This window comes from Chenopodium album, chromosome 2 (genome assembly GCF_948465745.1).
Source record: "Chenopodium album chromosome 2, dcCheAlbu1.1, whole genome shotgun sequence".
Lineage (NCBI taxonomy): Eukaryota > Viridiplantae > Streptophyta > Magnoliopsida > Caryophyllales > Amaranthaceae > Chenopodium > Chenopodium album.
Genome location: NC_137835.1, coordinates 51,338 through 63,052, shown reverse-complemented (window position 1 = coordinate 63,052; position 11,715 = coordinate 51,338).

Genomic DNA, 11,715 nt, shown 5'->3' with positions numbered 1-11,715 from the left:
TCAAAAAATGCAAAAATGAGTACAAGTGTATAACAAAAATTTTGATAAATATGTATGCATGCTTGCCTCTCTTTGAGTTTGATTAGCTTGATTAAGCGGCGCAAGAAGCAATAAACAGATGAAGCTTAATTAGAAGGATTCCACGCTTAGAATAAAGAGAAAATAGTTTGGGAGCCATACTCTCGAATGTCATTAGCTACGAACAATTACAACAGAACTAAGCTTCTTTTATAATGCCACTTTACAAGAATTGGTAGCACATATCTTGATTTTTTTCTTTGATGGATTCAAAAGAATAATTAACTCTCTCTTGCTTTTTTTTTTTTTATTTTTATTTATTTATTTTTTTTTTGTTGGGGGGGGGGGGTGGGGAAGGGGGGTTGTGTGAAGAAAACAACATTTTTATTCCTTCTTAGCTTATAATTGATTAGTTCAAATATATACTTAATCTAGCTAAGTATAAATAAAGTAAATTATCCAACAAAACCAATATTAAATTGTTAATAAGCACCACTTGTATCAGATTAATAGATCCTTAGCATAATTATTGAACAATTTGTTTACTATTGGAGAGGTCGTAAAATGAAAAATTGATTGAGATTTAGAACATTCTTACTTCTTACAACAATGAAGGCAAACAACGGATTGAATGAAAAAAAGGAAATGCAAGTACTAAAATATGTAATGTTATACTTACCTCCATATTTTTCTATTCATTATTATTATCGCTTTATAGCTGAAAGCCATTCCATAATATATCTAGTAAAATAGATAGTGTAGAGTTGTGTAATTCTCCTTAACCGGAGGCATTCTCATTCAATCAATATATATATATAGGGTTTACAACCTAAACATGAGAATAACCTAAAATACACAAGATATATTTTACAGAATATTTACGAGATAATATTAACATATTATCTAACACACCCCCGCAGTCGAAGCGGGAGAAGGTCGAATGCTGAGACTGTCTCTGAAATCTAAGAATAGTTGGCGAGGTAATCCTTTCGTGAAAATATCTGCGTACTGATATGAGGACGGAACATGTAAAACCTTGATCTCTCCAAGAGCGACCTTGTCACGTACAAAATGTATGTCCATCTCAATGTGTTTGGTACGTTGGTGTTGTACCGGATTAGAAGATAAGTATACGGCAGAAATATTATCACAATAAACCAAGGATGCCCGTCGAAGAGGGTAATGTAACTCGAGTAGTAAATTTCGAAGCCAACATAATTCAGAAACAACATTAGCAACACCTCTATATTCTGCTTCGACACTTGATTTGGACAATGTAGCTTGTCGTTTTGCAGACTATGAGACCAGATTATCACCCAAATAAACACAATACCCTGAAGTGGATCGTCGAGTGTCCGGGCAGCCTCCCCAATCGGCATCTGTATAAGAAATGAGTCTCGTTGGCGCAGAACGGTATAAATGAAGTCCATGATCAGAAGTGCCTTTTATATATCTGATAATACGCTTACACTAGGCGAAAAAACCAAATGGCCACCGGTTGAAAACCCCCCATTGCCACCGATTTTGAACCGGTGGTCATTTGGGGGGTGGCAATAAAGCAGCAAATGGCCACCGGTTCAAAACCGGTGGCAATAGTGTTCTTGGCCACCGGTTAACCGGTGGTAATACTAATTATGGCCACCGGTTAACCGGTGGCAATAAAAAAATGGCGCAGTTTTTTTGGCTGCTGAAGGCTGACTATTGCCACCGGTCGAACCGGTAAACCGGTGGCAATAAAAGAATCTTTTTTTTTTTTTTTTTGGCCTGCAATTATTCCTGCAACTAATCCTGCTATAATATTCTGGCATATTACTGCTAAAAATTCTGCCATAATATAATTATTATTAATAATCATAACAAGAATTAAAAATATATATTTACACTACTTTTATAATTAAAAACCAAATGCAATACAACAAATTAAATAAAGTGTGATATATAAATAAATACAAACAATACTAATAACTAGTCAATATTGTAGTTTAAAAGTTAATAATAAACAAAGTATAAATTCAAAATGATGCCACATTTACAAATTGAAGGTGATGAAAGATGCCAACATGTCTCGAACTTCATTAATCTCCTTGCTAGTTAACGGATCCCCCTTTTGCACCTTGCAAAACTTGGAATATATAAAAATTATGTTAGAATAAATTAAATTAATATGTAAAAAAATTAAATACTTGGTAAAATTAAAAACATTCGCATTTTCATCCAAAATAGCCAAAATAAGGCCTATTTGACTTCTACTTGCCCATTTTCTACATTTTTAAACAAATGACCAAGTTGTTTCTCATAACATGTCAATTATACTTAGTTATAGGTGGCTAAGCCTTGAAATCAAAGGAAAAGGGCATTTTACTAAGTTTAAGGTCGCATTTTCATCCAAAATAGCCAAAATAAGACCTATTTGACTTCTACTTGCCCATTTTCTACATTTTTAAACAAATGACCAAGTTATTTCTCATAACATGTCAACTATACTTAGTTATAGGTGGATAAGCCTTTAAATCACAGAAAAAAGACATTTTACTAAGTTTATGATCACAATTTCATCCAAAATAGCCAAAATAAGGCCTATTTGACTTCTACTTGCCCATTTTCTACATTTTTCAACAAATGACCAAGTTCTTTCTCATAACATGTCAATTATACTTAGTTATAGGTGGCTAAGCCTTGAAATCACAGAAAAAAGACATTTTACTAAGTTTATGATCGCAATTTCATCCAAAATAGCCAAAATAAGGCCTATTTGACTTCTACTTGCCCATTTTCTACATTTTTCAACAAATGACCAAGTTCTTTCTCATAACATGTCAATTATACTTAGTTATAGGTGGCTAAGCCTTGAAATCACATAAAAAAGACATTTTACTAAGTTTATGATCGCAATTTCATCCAAAATAGCCAAAATAAGGCCTATTTGACTTCTACTTGCCTATTTTCTACATTTTTCAACAAATGACCAAGTTCTTTCTCATAACATGTCAATTATACATGGTTATAGGTGGCTAAGCCTTGAAATCACAGAAAAAGGACATTTTACTAAGTTTATGGTCGCAATTTCATCCAAAATAGCCAAAATAAGGCCTATTTGACTTCTACTTGTCCATTTTCTACATTTTTCAACAAATGACCAAGTTCTTTCTCATAACATGTCAATTATACTTAGTTATAGGTGGCTAAGCCTTGAAATCATAGAAAAAAGACATTTTACTAAGTTTATGATCGCAATTTCATCCAAAATAGCCAAAATAAGGCTTATTTGACTTCTACTTCCCTATTTTCTACATTTTTAAACAAATGACCAAGTTCTTCCTCATAACATGTCAATTACACTTAGTTATAGGTGGCTAAGCCTTGAAATCACAGAAAAAGGACATTTTACTAAGTTTAAGGTCGTACCTCATCAAGATGTATGGTGTTGGAACAATGAGTCGCTATCTCAAGCATGAATCTCATCACGTATAATCCACAATCAACTCCATTATCTTGTTGTGGGTACTAGCATAGGAACAAATCAAATGAATCAAACGTCACATAAAACCCACAATTGTTTTAGCAATGTTTATTAAAATAATCACAATATGATGTGGCATTACCATAGGTGATTTCCATGTAGGACCCCGTGGAGCACGACCATGTATCTTCTTCATAATACTATAGGAAAGTAAAATCAAATTTGATTAGTTTGACTACTAAATGAGTTAGGTTAAGATACTCAACACTAGGTAGCTATATTTACTTTTGTAGTACAGACATCACGAGGTACTTCTTTGTTGATCGAGCTGAATCAAGGTGAAAGATTGTGTTATTAGCAGGACAAATCACCATGAGGAACCAATGATACCTACATAAATTCACAATACACAAACACATCAATAATTAGGGTACAACAAATAATTCAAATGTAGAAAGAATTGAATTACACATGGTTAAACGTACTCCTCATAACATGGGGCGAATATGAACTTGTCTCCCGCACGCATTGATTCCTGAATATTATGGTTAACATAATACATCACCTCGGGGGAGTTGTGTAAGATTCTAGTCTCGGATGTCTGTTCGGGGCATAACCACCCAACTTTACTAGGGGAATCAGTGTCACTTAAGTGCTCCCGTAGTGCTCTACGTGCATGTGCAATGAAAAATTAATTGACATATATATGAAGGATAAACAACACTAATATATACAACAAATTAATTTAAGTGGCATGAGCCCGTACCTCATGAATAGTTGAATGAGAGAAATGTTAAGCATTGAACCGCTTAAAAATTCCTTCACATCTTGTTTGTTTAACCATGCACTTGCATCCTCATCATAATGGAACATTGCCTTAGGAAGTGCAATTTCAATGGGATCGTCACTAGGCAAATGACTAAAACGATTGTGTAGAAAAGTTAAATCCTTAGTGAGCGATTGAAGGACATTGTCTCCAACAAGTGGAGTAGGTTGCATGGCTGAACCTTTCGAAGAATTCTTCTTCGACACTTGTTCACTCTTCGACCCTTGTTCACTCATCTTCTTTATATGTTGATCAACGCTTTTAGGCTTCACCACCTTCCTTCTCTTTGATGGTTGACTTTTTTTCGAAATCTGATCAAAACAAAGATAATTAGAGTTCAAAAATTTTTGGCCAGGCTTTAAGCTAATAAGTACGCATCAAGATTTGTTATTTTGCACAACATCAAAATAAATATTACCTCGTTGATCAACCTCACCCAAGCACGTGGCCATTGCACATAGCTACCCTTTGCTTCCCGAAGAAGAGTAATCCCATCATCCACTATAGGCACCGGTAGTGGGATGTTTTCAAACCCAGCAATGTAAGAATTGATCCCGACCGAGTAATGTTGTGGCCTAAGCGATTGGAAATGGACCGTATCACCAGTTGTTGCTTGTGCACTTCCATACGCCACCAACTGCAACTCTCCTCCATTTGATAGCCCCGGGGCTAGAAGTGTACACTCGGTCTCTACCTACACCAGTAACGAAATTCACTTGTAAAAACTGAAATTAACAAAAAGGGTCTTTTCCTACACAATTGATCATGTAACGAAATTCACTATGTTAAAACCAAACACGCTCCCTCGAATCCCAAACTCACCTCTAAATCTGGAAATACATGGGGTGTTGGATTATCAACCTCCCTTGAGTCCGCATGTGTGGGAGTAACAACCTGCAATAATTAATCAATAATGCCACATTAGATCTCACGTAACTCACAAGATAGGCCAAAACTAATAGATAGAAAACTACCTCATGTATCTCCTCTTCTCCTTGTCCTTTTGGGTGACTACTGGAGTCGACCGGTGTAGTCGAGGGGAACGGCAAGGGTAAGTTCATTTGCTTCGCCCAAGCATTGAATTCACCTATTAACTCATTGCGAACTTGTTCCTTGATGGATGCCACCTTGGCATCCAATTCTTCCGGTGAGTTAACACTTCCTCGAGATCTTCCCTTTTTTGTGTATTCTGAACCCATCACCTTCTCCCATCCTAGCAACGTCCCTCCCATACCTACTACCCGGCCTGGATGGTAGGGCTTTCCCAAAGCCAAGGTGAAGGGGTCTTCCTCTATAGTCGGGACTAGCTTGCCTTCAACAACTTCTGTAGTGTACTCAAGCTATAGCATAAGAAAAAATGTTAACATGAATACTAAGAGTGCCAAATGGATTCATCCCGTCTGTGCACAACCCAAGTCTTAAATTTCTGACTTCATTACCAAACTCCAGAAACTTCAAATCAATGTTCTTCCATTGCGGGGAGTCAGCCGGATGCTTCAGCATTCTGTTTTTCTTCCTTCCCTCGGCATGCCACCTCAGGTTTTTAGCGTCTTTTGGTGTTGAGAATAGACGCTTAAACCTTGGAATAATAGGAAGATACCACAACACCTTAGCATGAGGTCCCTTCGTACCAAGATTGCAACTCATGCGCTTGTAGCGCGATTGCTTGCATCGTGGACACTCCTCCAATTGTTCATTCTCATTACGATACAAAATACAATCATTAGGACAGACATGTATCTTCTTATACTCTAAACCAAATGGACACATAAGCTTTTTTGCATAATAGTAAGACGTAGGAATTTCATTCCCATCAGGGAACATCTCACTTAATGCGGTCAACAAAGAAGTAAAACTAACGTCCGTCCACCCATGCTTCGACTTAATGTTAAAAAGTGTTAGCACGGCAGAAAGTTTGGAGTATTTTTTGCACCCAGGGTACAAAGGCTTTTTGGAAGCCTCCGATAGTAATTCAAACACATCACCTTCGACATTATGCAACATCTCATCCACGTCATTATCCTCGACCTCATCCACTGGATGATCCTCAGCTCCATCCTCACCACTATCAATAACATATTCATCATTCTCCCATTCCTCGTCCACATGAATCTCATTGCTTTTATCATGCACATCATTTCCATCAAGATCCTCACTATACTCTCCACTTTCACCATGCCAAATCCACACATGGTATTTAAGTCTAAACCCACGACAAAGTACATGATCTCTAATGATTTCAACACTATTGACCACCTTCACATTATTACAATCAACACAAGGACAATATAGGCCTTCCTCACCAATTTTGCGCTGATAAGATAAAGCCGTCTCGCAAAACTCTTGAACCCCATTCCAAAAATCCATTGTATCACGTCTACCATACATCCAACCACGATCCTTTCCCATTTAGTAAAGTGTCTCTAAACATATATAGCAACATATTATCAATAATGTACAATTGCTACATATCTTATGTAAATCAACTTCAAGTACACATCGTGAATATACCATTCATATAGTGAACAAATGCATGTTTCCAAAGTGTCCTTATCACTCCAACCTAACCCATCCTTGAATGTCTACTCTCACTAGTGAATGTATGTCAACTTTCCAATTTTAAGGAAAATCCGGCAGCACTTCCCCCCAGTTCTCCAAGTACAAGATGTAGATAATTACTTACCCACATATGTACCCAGAGAACATGGAGAAGAAATGGACAGCCAAGATGTTCCTTAAAATCGAAAAAAAGACATACATTCACCACCTAAGTGAGAGTAAATATTCAAGAACAGTCCCAACCGGGGACTATTCAAGACTTTCTCCTAATGAGAAAGCCTTGAACGGGTATCTAGGCATATGATGATGCAAACATTCAACATATTATTGTAATTATTTATTATTAAACAAGACACAACTTGTAATATCATGAACAAACTTTTATCAAATAGATAAACAGAAAGAAATATATATAGCTCCATAAAGTTTATAGTTCATACCAATATAGCAAGTATAATGGATGTAATGTCTCGAACTTCCCACTTGAATAGCTAATAAACTTGTGCTTCACTACATATGAATCTACAAAAATAAAAAATAAAACAACAAAATAATAGTTAGTAATTTTGTCAAGAACTATAAAACAATATTAAATTTCATCAACGCTTGCTATATTTATCTAGGTTCAAAGGAAATACAACAGTAAGCTCTCTCTTTGCTCTCTCTTTCTTCTTAAAAATAACTGTCAACTGCTTAAAAATATCAAATGTAAATATATTTCCCTTTGCTCTCTCTTTCTTCTTCTATAATATGCATATAAATATATGTAAAAATAAAAACCAGAGCCATAATATTCATCCCAAAGAAAGAACACTTTCTATCATTGGAAGCTCTTCTAGAAACCAAGTCTCTTAGATCACTTGAAATCCTTATATCAAGGTTGTAAGAGCAATTCAACACTTCTAAATGCATGGTAGATTCCATTGCTTAATAAAATGGTAAGGTGTCTGACTTGGATTTGGTATACGTTTAATTTTTTTATCAATAAGAGAATATAACTTATGAATCTAAGAACAGCTCAAGGATTGAACAGCAGCATAAGAACAGCAGCATAAGAACAGTATGTTTCTCCAAATCATAAAACAGCAGCATAAGAACAGTATGTTTCTCCAAATCATAAAACAGCAGCATAAGAACAGTATGTTTCTCCAAATCATAAAACAGCAGCATAAGAACAGTATGTTTCTCCAAATCATAAAACAGCAGCATAAGAACAGTATGTTCACTCTCAGCCAACTGTTACCTCAAACCTTGCAAACATCCTTAGACACCTCTGTTCTACAAATATCCATCATTCATCATAGTATCATACATTTTATACTTGAAACATTCATCAAACATCCAACAACAAAAGAAAGCCAGAAATTCAGAAAAAATTCCGAAAATTAAACCAAAAAATTATAAAAAAAAAAGCCAGAAAATTCCGAAAATGAAACCAAAAAATTAAACCAAAAAAAAAGCCAGAAAATTCCGAAAATTAAACAAAAAAAAAAGCCAGAAAATTCCGAAAATTAAACCAAAAACAAAACCAGAAAATTCCGAAAATTACCAGAAAATTAAGCCTAAATTTCGGACGGTGGCTGTGGGATGGTGGTGCGGTGGCTGTGGGATGGTGGTGCGGTGGCTGTGGCGTCAGTGCTAACAGGTGGTGGACGGACCACGCACCTGGTCAATGGTGGAGGAAGCTCCCTCGAAAATTCGAATTTTGCTCATCCCCGTAGCTGCTTGCTGCTTTGCTCAGTGGTGGAGGAGGTTCGGAGGGAGTGCGGAGGTGGTGGATGGTGGTGCGTTGGATGTGGCGCCCCTGGTGGTAGGTTTTGGATGTTGCGGCTCGAAGGTTTGGTCGAAATACAACAGTAAAGCTAATGAAGAATGGGGAAAGAGAATAAGAAGGGGCGCGTTTTTGTAATTTTTTAAATATTGCCACCGGTTCAAAACCGGTGGCCTTAATAATTATTGCCATGGGTTCGGTCGAACCGGTGGCAATTATATTTGCCTTCTGCGCGGCCATTTTTTAAACCACCGGTTTACAAAAACCGGTGGCCTTTAAGCGTTGGCCATTTCAATTTTTCTTCTAGTGTTAAGAGCGTTAAAGTGAGGTTCCCTAGGAGCATGCATGAATAGACAAATCTGTTAAACAGCATAAGCAATGTCAGGTCTTAGCTTGTGAAAGTGAGGTACTGAAGGGCACCTGCAAGGCTCCTGTAGAGAGACGGATCCTGCACTGGCTCACCATCGTGAGCACTAAGCTTTGACTTAGTGTCGACAGGAGTAACAACCGGTTTGCAATTGTCCATCTTTGCCCTGTGAATAATTTCCTCTACATACTTACTCTGACAAAGAATCATGGAGTCCTTTGTTCGGGTGATAGAAATTCCCAAAAAAAAACTTAACTTCCCTAAATCAGTCATAGAGAATTCAGACTTGAGAAGAGCAATAATATCACCCTTGAGTTGTTCTGAGGAAGCTGTAAGTACAATGTCATCAACATAGAGCAAGAGGTATGCAACATTAGCACCATGTCGCAAAATGAAGAGGGAATTATCACTTTTACTGCATACAAAACCAATCTGGAAGAGAAAATTAGCAAACCGTTGGTACTAAGCCCGTGGGGCTTGTTTTAGACCATAAAGAGATCTATTGAGCCGACAGACATGAGTAGGAGTTTTGGGATCAACAAACCCCGGTGGTTGATGCATATAAACAGTTTCTTTGAGATCACCATGAAGAAACGCATTTTTGACATCAAGCTGATGAATAGGCCAATCCCTACCCATAGAAATACTCAGGACAGTGCGGATAGTCGCCGGTTTTACCACAGGACTAAATGTTTCATCACAATCCACACCCACCTGTTGAGACTTGCCATTCACAACAAGTCGCGCTTTGTGTCTCTCCAATTCACCATTTTCCCTGTATTTGTGCTTATATAACCACATACAACGAATAATATTGACCCCTTCCGGTCTTGGAACAAGATCCCAAGTATGCTGTTTAGTAAGAGCATTAAATTCCTCATTCATGGTCGTATTCCAATTATGATCAAGCATGGCTAATTTCGGGTTTTTAGGAAGTGGGGAAATGCCATGAACCGTAATATTGGCATGATAGTTGGGGTTCAGTTTAAAAATCCCGGCTTTGGCACGTGTTGTCATAGTATGGGAAGGTGGAGGAGTTGGCCGTGAGTGAGAATTTGTGATCGGTGTTGGACTTGGAAGAGAGCCAAATTGGATGGTGGGAGAAATAGGAGAGGAGGGAGTTAGGCGTGGGTTGTGAGGGGGGAAAGCAGTGGGCTCCGCGGCCCACCTGCGGCTGGAGTGAGTGAGCCGCAACCCACCTGCGGGGTGGACTGCCCCGTAGCCCAGCAGGTGTGGCCTGTGGCATTTGGGTTTGCGGCACAGCAGGGAGGGTTTGGGGTTGTGTTTGTGGGCCATTTGGGAAGTGGGCTTGCACAAGTTGGTATGTAAGGTTGTGATCCAAGAAACTATAATCAATTTTGGCAGAAGTGTGAAGATTAGAAAAGGGAAATTGATCTTCTACAAACGTGACATGCCTAGAAACTGTAGTTTTGTTGGAACACAAATCATAGCAAATATAGCCCCTGTGATTAGACGGAAACCCCAAGAACACGCATGGTTTAGATCGAGGTGCAAGCTTATGAGGTGCAGTGGCACTGAGATTTGGGTAACACAAACAACCGAAAATACGAAGGTGATCATAAGTGGGTATGCGTCGGAAAAGAATTTCGGTTGGTGTTTTGTTGTGTATGGTAGTAGAGGGAAGAATGTTGAGAATGTAAGCAACCATAGACACGGAATAAACCCAAAATGATGGAGGAAGGGAGGCATGAAAAAGGAGAGTACGAGACATATTGTTTATTGTGCGAATAATCCGTTTGGCTTTCCCATTTTGGGAAGAAGTGTTGGGGCAAGAGAGACGGAAAACCATGCCATTATTCTCACAAAAAATACGAAAGGGGGAATTATCAAATTCACGACCATTATCACTTTGAAAAGTTTTAATGTCCTTTTCGAATTGAGTTTTAATATATGCTCGGAAAATTGACAAGAATATTATAGACTTGCGATTTATATTTCAACGGAAACACCCAAATAAAAAGAGAGAAATCATCAAGCAAAACTAAATAGTATTTATGACCCAATTTGCTAGAGATAGGAGATGTCCATAAATCCATATGAATAATGTCAAATGGTGAAAAAGTAACGGAAGTAGAGGACTTAAAAGGAAGTCGTACATGTTTACCCAAAGGACAAGAATAGCAAAATTGAGAATTATTTCTCTTATTACAGCGAATAAAATTGTTTTTCCTAAGAAAATCAAAAACTGGTTCGCCAGGGTGTCCAAGTCTATGATGCCAAGTTGAAGGAGAAATAGCAGCTAGAGAAAGTTGACTGGTGTCATTTGAAGCGGAAGAGTTGGAAAAAGGATAGAGGTCCCCCACACTATTGCACCTCGCTAGAATTGTCCCCGAAAGAAGGTCCTTCACAGAAAAACCGAGAGGGTCAAACTCAGCAGACACAGAATTATCACATGTAAACTTCCTAACAGAAATTAAATTCTTAATAATATTAGGAACATGTAAGACATTTTTGAGGTGAAACGGTGGATTAGGTGAGGGAGTGGTAGTAGTGCCATAGCCATGAATTGGAATACGTTTGCCATCACCAACTAAAATAAATTGAGGAGTGCTCAAATTAAACAGTTTAGAAAGATTACCCGAGTCACGAGTCATATGAGAAGTCGCACCCGTGTCCATGTACCATCCATTGTCGGGAGCTTGAAGACTCATTGAACTGTAGGCTTGACCCAGATCCGTCGGTGACATAAGGGG